Raw genomic sequence first — 20,706 nt, forward strand, 5'->3', positions numbered from 1 at the left:
TGATGTCTCTAGGAGTTTTTAATAGATTCACAGGGGCTAGTGTTTCACAGACTGTTCTCTATTTTTACATCTTTACAGTGAAGAAACTATTCCTTATAGTGAAGGGTACTTGCTGGAATGTTGGCCTGCTTTCTCTCCCCTTGCTTCTGTGTAGATGGAAAGCAGGGAGCAGAAGCCTTTACCTGCATTGCATTCACGTGTGTGACACTAGCTGCTTCCGCCCTCTCCATACCCCCAACTTTTCTGATTGTCCCTTATTTTCCAGGCAGTGTCTTCTGCTCTAAACCCTCAGATTCACTCAGTTCTTTCCACACATGCATCATGCCTGCATCACTTCAAACCTCAGTGCTGGCTTCTTGTAAGTGGCAAGTATTTTTTTGGTTTTTTGAATACCTATTGTGTACTAGGTTCTAGGCCCTGGGATTTAGGGTGAAGGTGGCCGTCATCTGACCATAGCAGTGGTTCCCACCCCTCGCAGCAGCATGTTAGATCACTGGAGGGCTGGAGGCAGTGGATGTGGGAGCTTTACAATATGTCAGTGTTTTGGATCACTTCCCGGAGTTTCTGATTTTATTGGTTTTTCACTATTGGAGTGAGAGGTTACAAATAAACCAGAGGAGGAAGCTAGAATGATCCATGTGGTAATTGATCAGACTCTGAAACATCATTATGAACTCATGTTCTGCTTAGTAGAGATACAAATGGTTACATGTAGAAATATTTACAGAAACACATAGGTATGCATATAAATATGGAGTTATATATTCAGATATATCTTCTTGCTCAGTCATCTAAGAGGACTTAGAAACAATGATATGCCAGGAGAAAGGAGCACACCAGAGCCCAGATCTTGGTTTCTAATACTATTCTCCAATAAAAGAAACCATAAATCCTTAGAGAAACATCTGATTTTAGGACTGGGGCAGGAAGTATGCCATATGAGCCTGGAGCATCTTGTAGTGCCTGGAATATGGAAGTACACAAAAAAATGAAACACAAAAGCCCTCCACAGGAATGGAGATATGGCTAAGTGGCACTTGGAGCTCCCAGGGACCAAAGCTACAAAAATGTGAGCAAGAGGAAAAATAAAGCAGTACTGTATGATAACGCAAAATATAAAATAAACATCCATGAGCCCATACTGGCATACAGAAATGATTGTCTCAACAAATTCATGGGGCAAAGAGAGAAATGAGAGAGCTCTCCCATGCAGAAAAATTCCAAATAATTCATGTATGCACTTGGCTCTCAAGGAGGTGGAGTATAACTCCCCACTCCTTAAATGTGGGCTGTGCATAGGGACTTCTTTCCAAAAAGGGTATAAGACATGGACAGGAAGGAGAAGAGTAACTTTGCTATAGAGAAACCTGGCAAACAGTACCTCACCCAGCCAGGTGATCGAAGATAACGTTGACAATAAGTCTGGTTAACAGCATATATGCCTGACAGCATGTAATGCAAATAGCATGTAACCCCTGTCATCCCCCTCTTTTAAAAAAAGCTGCAGCTCCAGATGAATCATGAGAAAAATGTTAGACAAATCCCAGTTGAGGGCCATTGTATGAAATACCTCAACAGTACTCCTTGACACTGTCAAGGTCATCGAAAACAAGGCAGTCTGAGCAACTTTCATAGTTCAAAGGAGCCTGAGAAGACATGACAGTTGAACGTAATGTGGTCCCCTGGGTGGGATCCTGGGAGAGAAAAATGATGATGGTTTAAAAATAAGGAAATCTAGGGGCACCTGGGTGTCTCAGTCGGTTAAGCGTCTGACCTTGATTTTGGCTCAGGTCATGATCTCAGCTTCGTGGGATGCAGCCTTGTATCGGGCTCTGTGCTCAGCTCGGCGTCTGCCTGGGACTCTCCCGCCCTCCCTCTGCCCCTCCTCACACTTGCACACTCGCATTCTCTCTTTTCCTTTCTTACTCTCTCTCTCTCTCTCAATAAATAAAACCTTTTAAAAAATAAAAATTAAAGAAATAGAAGTTAGGAGAGCTGAATAAAATGACATTTGGAGTCCATAGTCTCTCATGGTTCACCTCCCCTTCTAATTTCCCCCAACTCCCTTCTCCTCTCTAATTCCCTATGTCCTCCATGCTATTTGTTATGCTCCACAAATAAGTGAAACCACATGATAATTGACTCTCTCTGCTTGACTTATTTCACTCAGCATCATCTCTTCCAGTCCCGCCCATGTTGCTACAAAAGTTGAGTATTCATCCTTTCTGATGGAGGCATAATACTCCTTAGTGTATATGGACCACATCTTCCTTATCCATTTGTCCGTTGAAGGGCATCTTGGTTCTTTCCACAGTTTGGCAACTGGGGCCATTGGGATTCAGTTAATACTAATGTATTGATATCCGTTCACCTATTGTGACAAGTGTAACATAATAACAAGATATTAATAAAGGAAACTGGATGTGAAATATATGAGATCACTATACTCTGATCAGTTTTTCCAAAAATTTAAAAACCTTCTAAGGTAAAATTTGTTTAAAAAATAAAAGTCGTGGGGAACCTGGGTAGAGAGTTGGTTGAGTGACCAGATTTCAGCTCTGGTCACGATCTCAGGGTCCTGGGAACAAGCCCCACATCAGGCTCCATGCTCAGCAGAGAATCTGCTTGTCCCTCTCTCTCTTCTCCTCCCCACCCATGCTTACTGTCTCTCTCTCTCTAAAATAAGTAAAATAAATTTTAAAAAATAAAAGTCATTTTCATATTATTTTGGTCACCTCCATACTGTTTGTCTTCGAACCAACTAACTGTACTATCAGTTCTCTGCAGATGAGGAAGCTTCTTTCCTTTTGTAGTGTTTTATTATGTACTAGAAGGCCCTACCCACTATAGGTAGGTAACTGTTTGTTAAATTTATTGCAATGGCCTGATACTGTCTAACTTTTAAGTAACATATATTTCTTTTCTATAACTGAGAAGGATTTAATTAAGGCAAAAAAGAAGTGAATTAAAAGCACTTGTGGTTGTCTGATGTCTCAGAATATCACTGTTAATGTTTTGGTATTTTTCTAGATTTTATTTTTATTTTATTTTCCATATAAAACTGGAATCACACACTACCTTCTATTTTGAAAATGATTTTCACTTATTTTCTACTGTGAACTGTTTCACATCCCATAAATAATTTTAGTCAAGCATAAAATGAGCATTTTAATAGCTGGGTAATGTTGAACTGCTGAGTTTTATCAAGAACATGGGGAAGGAAGGAACGAGGCGGATGAAGGATAGAGAAAAATAGGAACAATGGTAGGAGATGACAAGCAGTTCTCTCATGGAGGGTCAGGAGGAGCAGGTTGACCGGCTGGTATGGTGGGAATTTGGCAGACAGAGGGAAAAGTAGTCCTCCTTGCTCCTCTGAAACCCACTTTTCTGTAGACAAAAGAGCCTAGAGAGATAATTTCGATGCTTTTCATGTGCCACTGCAAAGGAAGAGCAAGGACATTCATCAGCAAGTTAAGCAGCATTTTAGTGTCATAGTATTTCTTCCTCTCATTGGATGGATCTTCCACGACTCGGAAGTTATTTAAGAGACATTAAATAACTCTGCTGTGTCTTTGTAGAACCCCAGCCTTTTTAGCTCAAAGCCACTCTCTGGCCCATCTAGGAAAGAACCAGTGAAGGGGATACTGGTTTCCCCTCTTGTCATCAGTGTGTAGAAAAACACAGAACACCCACCAGGATCTGGGAATTGGTCCTATGTTGGCAGTCCTCCGTCAATTTCCTAACTACCCCCCACCACCACTAAGATCTAGTTCCGCGGTGCCCAAGCAGATTCTTTCTCTATAGGACAAACTGTACTTGAGATATACTGAGTCATCTTGCCCACATTTTTAGTTAGGGCAATGCTTCTGTCTCTTCCTTAACCAATTATCTGGAAGCAGAAAAAGAAATCAGGTAGGCTTTATAAAAACTGTTTGCTGGGTACCAACGTCTGTGGTATCCATTCCTCTTTTGGACATTTGAAAGCAAAGTTGAAGGGAAACTTTATCTGAGTGGGTTGCTGTGAGGGGAGACTTATTTTTGGCTGGCATAACGAAGACATTTAGAAGACAATGAGTGTTTACTGAGGAGTGATGGAGGCAGTCACGAAAGTGTGGGACCAGTGTGGATTTGGGGGTTTTGAACAGCATGTGGGTGACTGCTGACATTTGAGAACTTTTATCTGGGGTGGATTACAGATGCAGGAATTCAACATGTAGGCATTTAATTGCCCATTTAGTAATGCTAAACCAACATCTGACTCAATTTGGAGGGACAAAAAAATCCATTCATTGATCAATCCTTTTAAGAAAGATCCTGGAGGGTCATGTTGGTAAGTATTTCTGGGTATTAAGGAGTGTATATGGCCAAAAAAAACCAAGTCTCTCTGAAAGAATAGGACTTCAAAATTGTGTTTTTGTTTTTGTTTTTTTGGGTTTTTTTTTTTTTTTTTTTTTTTTGCTACAAAGGAAGTTTCAGATCATGAGTTCATCTTTTTTTTTTTTTAAGATTTTATTTATTTATTTGACAGAGAGAGATTACAAGTGGGCAGAGAGGCAGGCAGAGAGAGAGAGGAGGAAGCAGGCTCCCTGCTGAGCAGAGAGCCCGATGCGGGACTCGATCCCAGGACCCTGAGATCATGACCTGAGCCGAAGGCAGCGGCTTAACCCACTGAGCCACCCAGGCGCCCAAGATCATGAGTTCATCTTAAATGCCATCCCAAGAAGGTTATTTAGAGAAAAAATTTAAGGCCCTTCTTAAAAGTTGTTCTAACTATGAGAGATTGGATGTCATTAGGACATGCACTGGGAAAGAGGAATCAGAGGTTTGGGTTCAAATCCCTGCTTTGTTACTACCTTCCTATGAAATTACAGCAAAATACAGAATTGTGGACAATTGTATGTCACTGTTGGTAAATTCTGGTGATGTGGGGTCAGAAAGTTTGGGTCCAGATCCTTGTTAATCGCTTTTTTTAAAAAAGATTTTTATTTATTTATTTGACAGAGAGAGATCACAAGTAGGTAGAGAGAGAGAGGAAAGCAGGCTCCCTGCTGAGCAGAGAGGGCCCTGAGATCATGACCTGATCCAAAAGCAGAAGCTTAACCCACTGAGCCACCCAGGCACCCCTTGCTTTTCACTTCTTAACTATGTTATCCACCAGCAAGTCAGAGAACCTTTCTGAACTTCAGTCTCCTCTTCTATAAAATGAGGATACCGATAGTAAGTACAAGCCTTACAACCTCTACCATACTGTCATAAGATGAAATGAAGAAGACATAGTGCCTCATGTAGATGATTTAACCACAATATTAAGTGTTGAGCAGACTCCCAAGTTATTGTTATGTGGTTCTAGTTCCATTTGAGGAAGTTGTTCAGACCTTGAAATATATCGGTCTCTTTTTACTGTTGCTCACACCAAACCAGACTAACTCTGTCCCTGGAGCAAAAGGAAAAGGTTTGCCTCTTGCCATTTGCCCACAATGGCGATGAGAAGCCAGAGGACATGACTGCCGATTGACCCATGAGCCAGATCTGTGCAAAGTCTCCTTAGCCCCTCCTCTGTCCTTGGAATGTACATTCTGCCGGTGTTCCCATAGTGAGAACTGTTCTAGGGACATAGCCTTGGAAAGTAAAGTGTTGTTGAGACCATCAGGACCAAATATGTGACTGAATGCAGTTAAAGCCTCTTTATAAATTTCTAAGATTTGGCAGGTGGATGTGGAGATCAACTTGTCTCTCAGGCACCAGAGACAAGCCTTATAAGTAAGTTCCCTTGCTTCCTAAAACTGCCAACCACCAGTCTGGAGTGATCTGCTCTTCTGTCTAGTTTCTCCTTACCCTCCATGTAATGGGGCCAGTTTGAGAACCAGTTCCTCACCAGAGTGCCATGAAATTGTTCAAAAGGGAAAGAGTTTTCAGTGAAGGAGACTTGACTGATCTAAGCAAGCACTATGTGCCAGTAGAAGTTGTTTGTGGTCACACCAGCCAGCTCTTGACTTCCAAAGTAGTGCAGTGAGTAATGGCAGAACCAGTCTTCCAGTTGGCTTAAGGGCTAGGTCCAGAGATAACCATGAGGACCTTACCATGGAGACCACACCCAGTGTGCCAGACCCCACAGCCATGACGTGAAGAGGAAACCAAGAGTTCCCACAACTAATGCTCCCAGGACACTGGTTCCAGGAATCCCCTCATGTTGCCTGCTCACTTTAACCTTTTTAATGCATATACTCTTGCCTTCTATCTCTCTCTGCTAAAGTGTAAACTCCTTAGGGACAGGCACATGACTTACTCTTTAGCAAGAAAGCATGTGGCAAATGAGGATAAAATCCTTGGTTTGGGGCTAGAAAAACCAAGTTCAAATCTCATCTCCAAAATCCATTAATTCCCAAGGCAGGAGGCTCTTAAACCCCCTTTGAGATTTATTCCCTGCTTTTGTATAGTGGGAGTCTCCAATGGCATGGTTTTGTTTAAATCTACTTAGTATTGGTACCATGTGCTGGGATATATATGCTTGGTGCTTCGTATTTATTCATAGTCTCACAACTCAGTGAGATGTGTGTGTAATAGTATTACGTCCATTTTGCAGAGATGATCATTTGCCATTTAACAGAAATATTAAAATGCCTTGGAGAGTCTGTTGTTAGTTGTTCTCTACTCTTTTCTATTTTGACTAATTCTGTGGGTAATGTCATCTGTCCTCATGGTTTTACATACCAACTAGATGCCAAGGACGTCCCACTTAATATATCAAACCAAGGGCTGCCTGGGTGACTGTCGGTTAAGACTCGTGTTTGGCGCAGGTCATGACCTCAGAGTTGTGGGATTTAGCCCCAAACTGAGCTCCGTGCTCAGCACAGAGTCTGCTTGTCCCTCTCCCTCTGTTCCTCCCTCACTCACGTGCTCACTCTCTCTAAAATAAATAAGTAAAGTCTTTAAAATATATACATATATGGCATAATATATATAATATATAATGCATATTATATATGCATATTATATATAAATATGCATATTATATATATATATATATATACATATATATATACTCTATTCCCCTGAACTTCAGACTTATATACCCAGTCATCCACTCAATATCTAATAGGCATCTGAACATGACTGAAACCAAGCTCCTGTCAGTCCCCCTAAATGTGCTCCTTTTCCAGTGAGTTACTCCTTGGTACTTGTTAATACTATCCTTTCGATTGCCAAGGACAGAAAACCTTCAAGATATCTACGAATGACCTCTTAGTATGACCTCCCACATTCAATCCACAAAAAAATAATTTCAGCTTTTCCTCTGGGCCCTCTCTTCTGGGCTTCTCCTGCTACCTGCTAGTTCAAGGCATCACCTCTCACCTGGATTATTGCAAAAGCCTTCTGATTGGTCTCCCTACTTATGACTTGCCCCATGACAGTCTTTTTTCAACACAGCAGCCAGAGAAATCCGTTGGAAGTTTAGGATAGATGACATGTCCCTTTGCTCTACACCTGTTGATGGCTGTCCATCTTTTCAGAGGGAAATCCAAGTCCTCGTGTGGTCTATGAGGACTGGTATAATCTGCTGCCTCCTCATAACCCCCCTGACCTCCTTGATCTTCTCCAGCCTCCTTACAGCCTGGCTGATTCTCCAATACACCAGTGCATTTGCTTCTCAGAACCTCTGTGCTAGCTGCTCTCTCTGGTTGGAATTTTCTAGTCTCACATATCCACACAACTCCTTCCCTTGCTTCCTTCAGGCTTGTCTCAAACATTCTCAGTGAGGTCTCTCCTGTGCCCTCTTTCTTTTTTTTTTCTTTAAAGATTTTATTTATCACAAGTAGGCAGAAAGGCAGGCAGGCAGAGAGAAAGGGGAAGCAGGGAGCCCAACAGGGGACTCAATCCCAGGAGCCTGAGATCATGACCCGAGCCAAAGGCAGAGGCTTAACCCACTGAGCCACCCAGCCCCCGGCCACCCCCTCTGTGTCCTCTTTCTAGAGAACCAACACTGGACACCCTCGTCTGTCACTTCCAACCCCTTCCCTGTTTTGTCCTCCTCCATAGCACACGCATTGCCTATAACATTACATGTTTCCTTTATCTACAGTTTGTCTTTCCCGTTGGAAGGAGAGAATGCTATAAGGGCAAACATGTCCTTTGGGTCCATGGCTGTGCCCCCCAGGGTCCACAGCAGTGCCTGACACTTAGTAGATGCTCAATACATATTTCTGGAATCAATGAATAAAGGAAAACAAACCTCCTAGAGAGAAAGAAATTGCTTGTGCTCCGAGAGGTTGAAACAGGCAGTAGTATTTGCAGTCTGAGACTTAAGGTCTCTCTGCAATGGGGACAGGTGGGATTCAGGCCCTTCTGGCTTGGGTCCATGTTTTTCGGAAAGCCACTGAAGTGCTGTTCTTGCCTAAAAGTGTTTTTTAGAACTCTCTGCAAGGGTGCCCCAGTGAGTAAGACCTGCGGGGGTGCCTGGCACATAATAAGCTGACATTGCTAACTCCTGGGGTTCTGTGTATAACCCAGATTCATAGCCCTTGACATGGCCTGTCAGCTTCCACTGCCTCCGGTTCTAAATTTGTATGATCTTAGCATAATTAGCCCAGTTTTTGTCATTCCACGACTGCTAAGTATGCAGTGACTGTGGCGTGTTATGGCTCCTCTTGGAAGCAGATGACATATCATGAAATATTTATTAAAAAAACAAGTGCAGTCTTTCTTAATTATTACCACTGACTGCTTTCCTCTCAAAGTCCAGGAGAGTGGAGTCTGTACGGCAGAACTGCTTGAATATGATAATTTCCTTTTGATCTTTAATTTTCCTCCTATGCATTTGGTTACATTTTACGGTTTCTTTGAAAAGCTCCACTCAGCCTCACTGGCTGCTTGTTTATTGTCCCCAATCTGCAATGTCTTTTGTTTCATCATTTACATTTCTTAGGTTCATTCAGATGAATAAATATTGCCCCAACTGCTCTAGCTTAATAAAACTATTATTGCTCATTAACTCTCTGTCTAGAATTAGTTGGAAAATATGCACTGGGGTTGTTTCCCACCTTTGTGTGTTAACTATTTTTTAAAAAATCATTCTATTCTCTGGGATCTCTGAAGTTTATTCTTGGCAGTGGGGAGACAGATCGTTGGACACGAGTTGGTGACTCCAAGTCATTGCTACAGAGGACCTGCTAGTTACTTCAAGCAATCACCAGCTCCCGGCTGGACAAGTAGAATTAGAAGGCGAATGTGTGTTTCAGCTTCTCACAGACATCCTGGAGCCCGCAGGAGGAAAACGGAGTCACTAAAGCCATTTGGTCTTCCTTTTTTTTCTCTTCCTGGTGCTGAATTGCTCTTCGATTTTCTCCCCATTTTTTAAAAAGATTTTATTTATTTATTTGACAGACAGAGATCACAAGTAGGCAGAGAGGCAGGCAGAGAGAGAGAGAGAGAGAAGCAGGCTCCCTGCTGAGGAGAAAGTCTGACGCCGGACTTGATCCCAGGACCCTGAGATCATGACCTGAACCGAAGGCAGCAGCTTAACTCACTGAGCCACCCAGTCACCCATCCCCATTTCTTTCCTACTTCTTCTCTTACCCCACAACTCCCTTCTTCTGTGAACATAGAAACTTCTTTAATGAATGTTCACCTGTGACTAAGCCCAATGGCTGCCACCTGTTTCACAAAATGGAACCAGAGGGTGGAAATCCTATTCTGTGTGAGGAGCATGAGATCATTAAGCATGCAACTACAATAAAACAGGAACACACCATCTCTCAAATTTCTTTTGACCCTTAATTGTCCTACTCCTTTGGGAGAAGAAAAGGACATTGGAATACAGAGAAACTTTTGCACTAAGTCCTCAAAATATTCATTTATTCTTATCCTCTCCAGTGAAGGAGGTCGAAGCTAGGTTTCTAATTCCCATTTCATAAATGGGAAAGCTGAGGAATGAGATGTTAAGATCTAAAAAATTCAAATGGAAGCTGAAGGTAATTAGAGGGAATATTTAATACATACTAAATAATATACATGTAATACAGTAAGACATAAAATAACAAAATGATACTGAGAAAGCACTATCCAATTCAAAAATCAAAAGAGTACTAACACCATGAAATTCACATGTGGATGGCCCCAGAGCTAACTACTATCTTAAATATTGTGATTCTTATTTCTCTGCTTTTTATAAATAGTAATATTACATTTGATTACATTTCTAAACAATTTTCCATTTCATTTTGTTTCTCTCGAAACCCTGTAAAATGCTAACATACTACAAGTTCTTTTGTGACGTACTTTTCCCACTGATACAGCATAACCCCTCATTACCAATATATGTGATCCAAAAAATTTGAGCACATGAAATATGGGCTCACCTTGCTTCCAGATTAATGAAATGATGAGAGCAAGCCCAACAAGCTAGTTGGCTAGAGTTCTGAAGTTTCAGAAGTACAGTTCACATCCACACCAGCCCTGACTGTATTTGCCTGCTCCTACTGATTATAAGTGAGGTCAGTTATGCAATCTTTGTCATCATTTGGAGGGGAGCCACCAAAGAGAGCAAACTGACCCGTACTGGACTCCTACTAGAGTGTTTTTAGGTCACTGAGATTTGAGTTATTTTTTTAGAGTTTAAGCCCCCTTCATTTTAGCCCCTTTCCATTCCAAATGACTTTTTTTTTTTCATATTTGTACCTTCTCTGTTTCTCAGTCAGCCTGAGTCATGATTTCTTGACTTCCCTCGTGTTTTCAAATAACTGACTTGGATTATCTCTAATTGAGCACTGTGTTTTTGGATTATCTCTAATTGAGCACTGTGTTTTTATTTCACTCAAAGAATTCTTTCCTTTCCACTTTCCTTGAGTCTGTGTGGTCATCCTTTTTCTAATCCTTTAATATGTTGCTTAGCCCATGAGTTTTTAGCCTTTCTTCTTTTCCTTTGTGAGCATCTAGAGCCACACATTTTCTTTAAGTCCTGGTTTTGATCCATGCCACAAGTCTTGATTTATAGTTTTATAAGTCAGGATAACCTAGATATGCTTCAGTAATAAACAGCTCCAAATTCTCATCTCATTAAAACAACAAAGGTTGTTTCTAACAAGTTCCCAGTTGATGCTGATGAAGCTGGTTCATGGACCACTCTTTGAGTAGTACTGGTTTAAATCCCACTTTCCTCCTTACTCAGTGGTACTTAAATCAGTAAGGCTATGAAATAAGCTCTGTACCTTAAGCTATGGAATAGGTAAGTATGCTCTAACCCTGAAGTCACTTATTCCTTTGTATTATCTCTTCAGACATCCTCTGGGGACTTATCTTGATGGTATTAATTTTCCTTTCCAGGTAGACAAATTAAGGGAGGTTTTTAGTGCTGGGTGCTGACCTCATGTGATCTTATTCAACTGTCTAGACCACACATGAAGTCAATTCAGAAACCTTATGTAGTATATCATTCTAACGTACCCCATCACTTTCCCCTGAATTCCCCACCTTGAAAGACACCCAACAAATTGAGATTTTTTTATATAGGCTAAATCTCATAATACCTACCATGCCTATATCCCAATTGAATGAAGTTCCTTCCACATAAATCAATGTTGGGGCATCTTATAACCCTACCCCACCACTGATTGAGCCAGAGGTGGGCCCCTAGTGGGAAAGCTCCAGGCAACAAGAATAAGAAGGATTTAACTGGATTACTCAGATTCTCACTCCCATGGGCCTAGGTATACTGTAGTTCTTGTTCTTCCCATATACCAGGTTATAAGGTTCATTGTGTTTGAAAGGTTGAAATGTCTGTTGTGGTAGGAGACAAGTAAGAGGGTTTTTTTGGGGTGTTTGTTTGTTTTGTTTTGTTTGTTTGTTTACCAAATATAGGCTGACTGGGACGTAACACCTGCTTGTTCAAAAAACAGTGGCATTCTAAGGATGAGAAGTGGGGTGATCTGCCTCTTGGCAGAGATCTTACTGTTTTTAAATTGCCCAGTGTGAGACAATAAAAAAGCAAACTTGTGAGTTTTATTATTGTTTTCACCTTTTTTATAGACAGGCAACTTGTTACCTGTCCTGGGACTGAGTATACTCATCAGCTACATCAGGTATGCTGTTGTCAAAAGGACAGGCTTCCAGGGGCTGAACGCTGAAGTCAGTGAACGAAAGTTGCGCTTCTCTTCTTTGGGTTGGTAGGGGAGGGAGCATACCCTCCCACATAGACTCTAGGAGAAGCAGCCCTGTGATAATGGTGGCAGTTGCATGTCTGGGGAGGATGCACTATATGCTGTGAACTTGAAGGGAGTGGATGCAGGAGCAACGCTGAGTGAATTCTAAGAACTTTGTCAACGAAAATCCTGTTATCCACAATGGACTATGAATATTAGAGGCACTTTCCCAAGATTACTGGACTTCCATAGATTCCAGAGTTCTTACTCATCATTTCTCCAAAAAGATTGAAATTATCCACCCACATAATGGTGGGGCGTGGAAAAGGTGGTTCTAGATTTGTGCTGATTTTGAAAAATTGAGGAATGTGATGTTTCATGTATCTTTGTGTCAAGAAGCAAAATCTTATATATTAAGCTGTCTTGCTTATTTCCATATTTATTCTTATAATAACCCCCATGTCTTGAGGAAAGCTAAATGATCCTTTATCCCTTGCAGATAAAAAGGGCCCACCTGACTTAGAAACCTATTTCAAAATGAATCTTTCCCAAATAGCTGTTTGCTGTTTCAGGTCAAAAGAGGGAAATAAATGGCTTATTTGGAAAATCATGCATTTTTGTCCTGAGCCTTCTGGACAGCACATCATATGCTTGCTTCAGTGATACATGTCTCAGTGGTTGTCAATGCAGGCTGTGTTCCCCAGACATCAATGCCTCCCTGACCTGGAAGCCACCACCAGGTTATCGTGAAGCTCCCAGAATTAAGCCCCTTTTCGCCCATACCTGGTAGAAGGATTTTTTTTCCCCCCAGCATGGAAAGAAGTCACAGAGCATGCATATTATGATAAACAGGGTTTATTTAAAGCTCCAGTGAGAAAGATTTCAATTCTCACCCCCATCATCAAATGCTCTTCCTTATCCACAGAATTAGGATTTGACCACAGCAATTATTTCAATTCACAATTCAGCTTAGACAAGGCTGAAAAATAGTCTGTTTTCTAAATGCACTCATCTTTTTGTGGCACTTTTCTCTGAAGACCCTGTTTCCTTGGGGGCAATAACAGAAGCCTCTCCCCCAATTCTGGCCTTAATTTTTAATAAAAATTCTTCCTTCCCTGAAAGCTACGTTAAAGTTAGCCTGCATCAACTTACTTGGTGCTGGGACAAATTTAAAAGAGGCATTAATGGTTGTATAATTTATTTATTGTTACATGAAACTAACTCAAAACCTAGTGACTTAATCAGCACATTAATTGATGTATTATCTTTCCTAATTTCTGTTGGAGAGAGATTTGGAAAGGGATCAGAGGGATGGTTCTCCATTGAGACTCTCATGTAGTTGTAGTCTCACACTGGCTGAATACACAGTCATCTGAAGGCTTGACTGGGGCTGAAGGACTCATCCATAAGCATGGCAATTTGGTGCTGGTTGTGTGCCAGGGGCCCCAGTTTCTCTCTGCAGGGCTGCTTCAATATTCTCAATCCACAGCAACTAGCTTTCCCAGTGTGAGTGATCCAAGAGAAACGTGGAAATTGCGATGCCTTTGGCATTCTAACCTTGGAGGTCACTGCCACTTTTACCATATTCTGTTGGTTGAGCCACTTTAAAAAGTCTGCAGGTTCTAGGGGAGAGAACATCATCCCTAACCTCCTGATGGAAGAATGTCAAAGTTACCTTGTAAGACAAGCACGTGGCATGGGATAGATATTATCGCAGCCAGATTTAGAAAATATTATATGCCATAACGGTTGATTAAAAATGTAATGCATGTCCCAGAGTTGTGATTGTTGGAAACATGAGTTTCCTAAATTTCTGTGGGTACAAAGTCTTACCACAAAAAGTTTGAATACATAATGTTAGAAGTGAGATTATCCCTTTTGTAATCTAGGATAACAGCCAGAAACTGCCTAAGAGATATAGAAATGAGTGGGATATAGGAGCTGACTTTGGAGGGCTCACTGAGTGTGAAGAAACGCAAAATATTAGCATTTACAGTTTGAGAATGTTCCACTCTTTTCTCTTCCCCACGTTTGCTTAAATTACAGGATTCTAAGGTGGGTTTTGCTTAGGGAAGCTCTGACGTCACAGACAGACTCCTTGAGCTTCAAGGATACAGAATTGGGAGAACAGGGCTGGGTAGGTAGGGCTGGAGTAGAGAGGGAAATGGGAAGAAGGAAGAAAAAGAAAGGTTTAAGCTTGCAGGGGTGAATTGATCTACTTAACCAAAGTGACCAAGAGGAAGAAAAGGAAGCACTGTGGCCTGTGATGAAGGAGCAGTTGAGAGTATAGTTCGATGGGACCCTGAAGTACAATTGTTAGGTGTGAGTATAGTAGAGGAAAGTGGATTTGGGACTATGTGATAGATTTAAGCAAAGAATGGGATTCTCTTTCAGCCCACTGAATTGTGCTTTTGGAATGGGATTCATCCCAAAGACTGAACTACTGGGTGTTGGGCTTCAGGAACCCAGAAATTAAAACATGTGGTGAAGGGTGTGATCTCTGAGGTCACAAAGACCTGGGTCTAAATCTTGGCTTATCAAGTACTAACTGTGGAGCTTGGAGTGAACTACACACCAACTCTGAGCCTTCTCTATTAAAATGCTAAATCTTCTCTGGCATTTTAAATACTAGACCTGATGCAGCCCCAAATCATATGACTTCCTGCAGTTTGGCATCCAGGCAAAATCAGGGCTTTGAAAAAGAGTCCCTGAAACAGAATAATAAGAGAAGTCGCTTAAAATAGAGGTTCTCCGGCAAATCCAGGGCACAGGACTCTTCATTTAAGACAATTAAAGCTTTCAGCCCTTGCTGTGGAAACTGGGGCATTCCACCAGCTCCCCGGCTCCTATCTGGCATATCATTGGGATCAGGGAGGAAAGTAAGTTATAGAAGAATCAAGTAGAATTCTTTAAAAAAAAAAAAAAAGTAAACTATGATATGTCCTCATTAGATTTAAACTCTTCTTTGGAGCTACTGAGAGTGAATGTAAAGGTGGAAACTGAGGCAAATACCAACTTTCCCTTAAAACTTAATTCATTTGGTACAGATGTGGTGAAAAGAAGGGCCATCTGTACCCCAATGTTTATAGCAGCAATGGCCACGGTCACCAAACTGTGGAAAGAACCAAGATGCCCTTCAACAGACGAATAAGTAAGGAAGATGTGGTCCATATATACCACGGAGTATTATGCCTCCATCAGAAAGGATGAATACCCAACTTTTGTAGCAACATGGACGGGACTGGAAGAGATTATGCTGAGTGAAATAAGTCAAGCAGAGAGAGTCAATTATCATATGGTTTCACTTATTTGTGGAGCATAACAAATAGCATGGAGGACATGGGGAATTAGTGAGGAGAAGGGAGTTGGGGGAAATTAGAAGGGGAGGTGAACCATAAGAGACTATGGACTCTGAAAAACAATCTGAGGGGTTTGAAGCAGTGGGGGCGGTGGGAGGTTGGGGGAACCAGGTGGTGGGTATTAGAAAGGGCACGGATTGCATGGAGCACTGGATGTGGTGCAAAAATAATGAATACTGTTATGCTGAAAATAAATTTTAAAACAATTATATAAAAAAACAGATTAAAATAAGGAAAAATTAAAAAAAGTAAACTTAATTCATTTGGGAAACTACTCAGATGTTTTCCTTTTTACTTACAGCTTGGTTAAGTGGATTTTTCCCTCTCTGCTAGCCAACGGAGGAATTTCAATATGGTTCATACACGGTTTGGAATTATTTTAAAAGTTGTTACATTCTGCCTATCACTTTCCTCACCCGTAGGATAATACTTGAATTGGGAGTCTTATTAGATTGCTGATGGCGGTAATGATCGTTACCGACTATGAAAAACCTGTAATATTCCAAAGCCCTCTTTTACCCTCAAGTCAGTTATTTCTTCCTTCTCTTCTTCCTATCCTTCTCTCTCTAGGCATCATCTTCATGACCATCATCTCTGCCACTTTTTAAGCCAGTCACAGTGTTTCAAACTTTTCATATATTCTCTCCTCTGATTTTCATGGCAACACTCTAAGTCTCCTGTTACTAACTCCAATTTAGAGGCAGGTGATATAAACCAAGCATGATTAATTAACCTATCCAAGGTCCCACAGCCAGCAAGATGGCAGAGCTAGGATTTCCTGATGCCAACATAGTTCTCTCATAACATGCAAAATACTTCATTTATTTTTCGACTCCACCACTAGCACTGTTTTCTGACTTTTTTACCTCCCAAAACATACCAAGTCATGTCTTTCAAGAACTCCTGTATAAAATAATGATAAGTTGATCATCATTGCCTTGCTGTTTTTTTTTAAAAAATTAAACTTAGACTCAAAAATTAAATTAAACTCAAACTCAAAAATTAAAATTAAACTCAATTAAACTTTATTCTTTTTTTTTTTAAAGATTTTATTTATTTATTTGACAGAGAGAAATCACAAGCAGATGGAGAGGCAGGCAGAGAGAGAGAGGGAAGCAGGCTCCCTGCTGAGCAGAGAGCCCGATGCGGGACTCGATCCCAGGACCCTGAGATCATGACCTGAGCCGAAGGCAGCGGCTTAACCCACTGAGCCACCCAGGCGCTCTAAACTTTATTCTTTAAGGAAGTTTTAAGTTTACAGAAAATTGGCCAGAATGTACGGAGAATTCTCACATAACTTTCCTGCCCAGTTTCCATATTGTTAATATCCTGCATCAGTGTGCTACATTTGTTACAATTGATGAACCAAATTTGCGATATTATTATTAATTAGAAACCACAGTTTCCATTAGAGTTCTGCGTTGTATAGTTCTATACATTCTGACATATGCATTGCGTGTATCCTCCATTAGAGTATCAGGCAGAATAGTTTCACTGACCTCAAGAGTCCTTACTCCACTTATTTATTCCTGTGCCCCAATCCCTGGGTCCCTGGCAACTACTGGTATTTTCACTGTCTCTACAGTTTTGCTTTTCCATGGGGTTGTATAAGCAGAATCAAATAGTATGTTGCCTTTTCAGACTAGTTTCTTTCCACTGAGCAAATCACATTAGGAAGTTTCTAAGTTTTGTGAGAAGGAAGAGAGGCATCCTATTCAGCACCTGGTTGTATCCCAAACCATCAGATTGACTGATTCTGCTTCTGCTGCTGCCCTCAATATGGGAGAAAGGGCATGACTGGAGAACACATTTAAAGAGCTTGTGGAGCTATCCGTAAGATGGAGCTGATCTATGCCCACAGGACTGAGGTGTAGAGAAAGGATGAGAATGGGGTGTTCAGATTTACTGGAGACTACCTAGATAGACGGCAAACCAGCTGTATCAAAGGGATGTACCTTGAGGGCACCAGCAAGGAAATAATGGGCAAATCCAGCGAGAAATGATCAGTAGTAGGGAAAGGGGTCTTGGGATTGAATGTTTACCAAGCTGGCCTTTTGGAGTTTGCACAGCATATAGTGACTCTTCTTTCATGAGATGGAGAAAAAAAAAAGTAATCTAGTCAGCGTGGGAAAGGGACTCTCACATTCAGAAGTGGTCATTACTGCCCATAAAGAGAACAGACAAGTTCATCATGGTGCTGGGATAGGAGGACATACACAAATTTTGTTTTTCTCCTACCCTGCCCCAGAGGAGATGAGCAAAGGCAGGGTTTGCGATGGCATGTGAGGTGTGGGAGCACATACCCACTTCTGTTCAAGTTTCGGCTTCCCAAGCCCAAGCCTGTGCTGGAGAAGAGGAAAATCCTTTGAGCTGAATAGAATATTGGATTGAAGATAGGAAACACTGAATCTCAACTTATGTGAGACTGGTTGAATAATTAAAAATGACAGAAGGGTCATGGAATTGAAATGAGAGATAGTAAAAAATTTTCTCTATAGCGAGAAAGGTAAGATTTGACAAAGCATAGTTAGTAACAAATAAAGAAAAAATGAACCTCTTTCATGTTTATAACTCAGGAGATTTAGACTGTCATCAAACTGGATCCATGTAATAGCTCACATTGGTATAATGCCTTCTAGTTTAAAAAATGTTCTCATATCTTTTCCCCCATTGCTCCTTTTAACAGCCCTGAGAGTTAAATAGGATGAGTACTATTTCTGAGTTCTAAGATAAGGAAACTAAAGTTTCAGCCAAGGATGTGACTTGACCAAAGCTACATGGTTCATTAAGCAGCTTACTAGTTATTAATGGTCAGGCTGTCTGACTTCCCTTCTGTTTTCCTGACTACCATGATATATTAAGAAAACAACTTTAGAATTCAGATAAATCACTAATGGAAAGAAAATGGTGGATTCAAAGGAAATGTCACAAATGGGTAGAGAAGGAAGGAAAAATGAGAGTGTTTTTCAGAGTGAGGTCTGTGCCCCACGGGCATGCAAATCTCCTGGGTGTGAATCTACTAAAACAGCATATTTTTAGGGTTCATCTTCAGACCATTTGAAGCAAAATTTGGGGGGTCAGGGCCCAACATTCTACCTGTTTAACAAACTCAGTGATTCTTACTCATTCCAAGGGTTAAGAATCACTGACACTAAGACTTCCTGTTTCTCCAGCTCTTCTTCCTTAGATCCTGCTGAGAACCAGACATGGTATTTTGATAATACTTTAGGGCATTTATCCCATTTAGTCTGCACAAAGGTTCAGCACAGTGGGTGCTATAATCCCCATTTCAGTTAAGAAAACGAAGTCACAGTCATTCAAGTAACTTGCCCAAGGTCATACCATTGGTAGGTAAAAAAGCCAAGATCCAAACCCAAGCTCATCCAAACTCATGAGCCTGTAAGTTTAACTTTTAGGCTTCACTGTCTCTTTGTTCGTGTTCTGCTTTCACATTGCCTAGATGTTACAAGCCCTCTGATTCTAGCAAAACATATTGCTCTCTCCTGTCTGGGGGAAAAAAAAGTCAAACATATCTAGAGTCCAGCAAATTAACTAAGGTTAAATAAGCTCATTTTTTCAGTCCTACAAAAGTCATCAGAAGATTGCTTTTAAGGGATGCTGTTTACACACTGATTTAGCTCTCAATAATTTATTAATCTATTAATATCTCTCCTTTTTTTTTCAATTTTATCCTCAGAGGAAACAGCCAAGTTTTCTCTTAGGGTGTGTTTTAGTGTGAGGATGTGGAGTACAGGACTGTTAATGGGTTTTCCATTATTGCTCGAGATTTTGCACCCTGAGAATATCAAAAGCTGGAGGAGGTGCTAGTGCAGGAAGTGGGAAAAGAGTCCATCCAAGGCCTTTTCTCATCCTTCTTCTGAAGTACCCATTCACTAAGAGCTCCTCTGAAGTTCAGTCTCTCCTTCCCAGCACAGCCTGACTTAGAACTGTGTCCCTTTATGCCTGCGTCCGTGACTTACCCTCATAACTCTAGATGTCCCCTGGAAGCTGTGGTTAATGAACTCTGTTGTGGGACTCTTTCCACATCGTCACACTACACACTTTACATATATAACATATATTTACATATATGATAATCTGAATATGTGACAATTTCATATGTCAGTTATATGTCAATATAACTGATCTAGTTATGGAGGTGTTGAAAGAAACGAGAGTGAACAGGGAAAGGTGGGCCAGCCCAGAATGTAACAATTTCAGGAAGGTGCTGCAATGGCTAGACCAGGAGGGAGTAGGAGAGGGGATGGTGTTAGAATTCAGGAATCAGGGATGCCTGGGTCGAGCTGGCCCAGGGGACAGCGTGGCGGGGACTGTCAGGTGAAACGTGGAGTCTGGAGAAGGTGCTACTCTCTGTGAGCTGGGGCTAAACCCAGAGTTTTCCCAAAGGGAGTGAGGAGCACAGAGGGAATGTGTATCTAGCAGGAATTTGGAAGATGGCAGACATACAGCCACTAATAAGATGCTGCCTGAAGCAGAGAGCAAGAGGGCGCAATATCCTGGCTGCTCCTTTCTTCCTGCCCTCCAGTCTGTCAACATTGCTTCCCATTGGATGAACCTGGCCAGAAACCAGTTAGCAAAGGAGCCTGAGAATTGCAGTTTTTAGCCACCCACTTCCTGTGGTACAGAGCAGAACAGAGAAAGTGTAGGAATGGATCTAAGAGCAACCAGACAAATGATCAGCACAGGAACCAAAGGGAAATGACATGTAATTGACAACACCAATGCGGCTTATGAACAGAGGGCCACAAAATCTGGAAAAACTGAAGAATATATGCAATACATGGTTTACTGATATTACATTAGAATATATAGGTTCAGTGACATTAAACAACATATTCAATGTTTTGACCCACTTTGGTAGTACATAGTTCAGCAAACTATGGAAATTGCACAGTAATGGTACATTAATGCATTTCCTTCAACTTCTATACAGGCATCGGAGATCAGTTGCTTGCCACAAATTGTGCCTCTGATTTCCATTGCATAAGCCTGCATCGTTAGCATATCCCAAAAGAACTGTGTTCAATCTGTTTTTTTTTTAATCATCTATATTTCCATCTGCCTCCTATACTTTAACTTGTTTAATTAGCTACCGTTAAACATTAAACTTCATCTCCAGTTTATTCCAGAGAGAAATAGGAGCTAAGCTGCAACAAAGTAAACTTTTTCTATTCTCACATGCCCAATTTCCT

Source organism: Neovison vison, chromosome 6, assembly GCF_020171115.1.
Source record: "Neovison vison isolate M4711 chromosome 6, ASM_NN_V1, whole genome shotgun sequence".
Taxonomy (NCBI): domain Eukaryota; kingdom Metazoa; phylum Chordata; class Mammalia; order Carnivora; family Mustelidae; genus Neogale; species Neogale vison.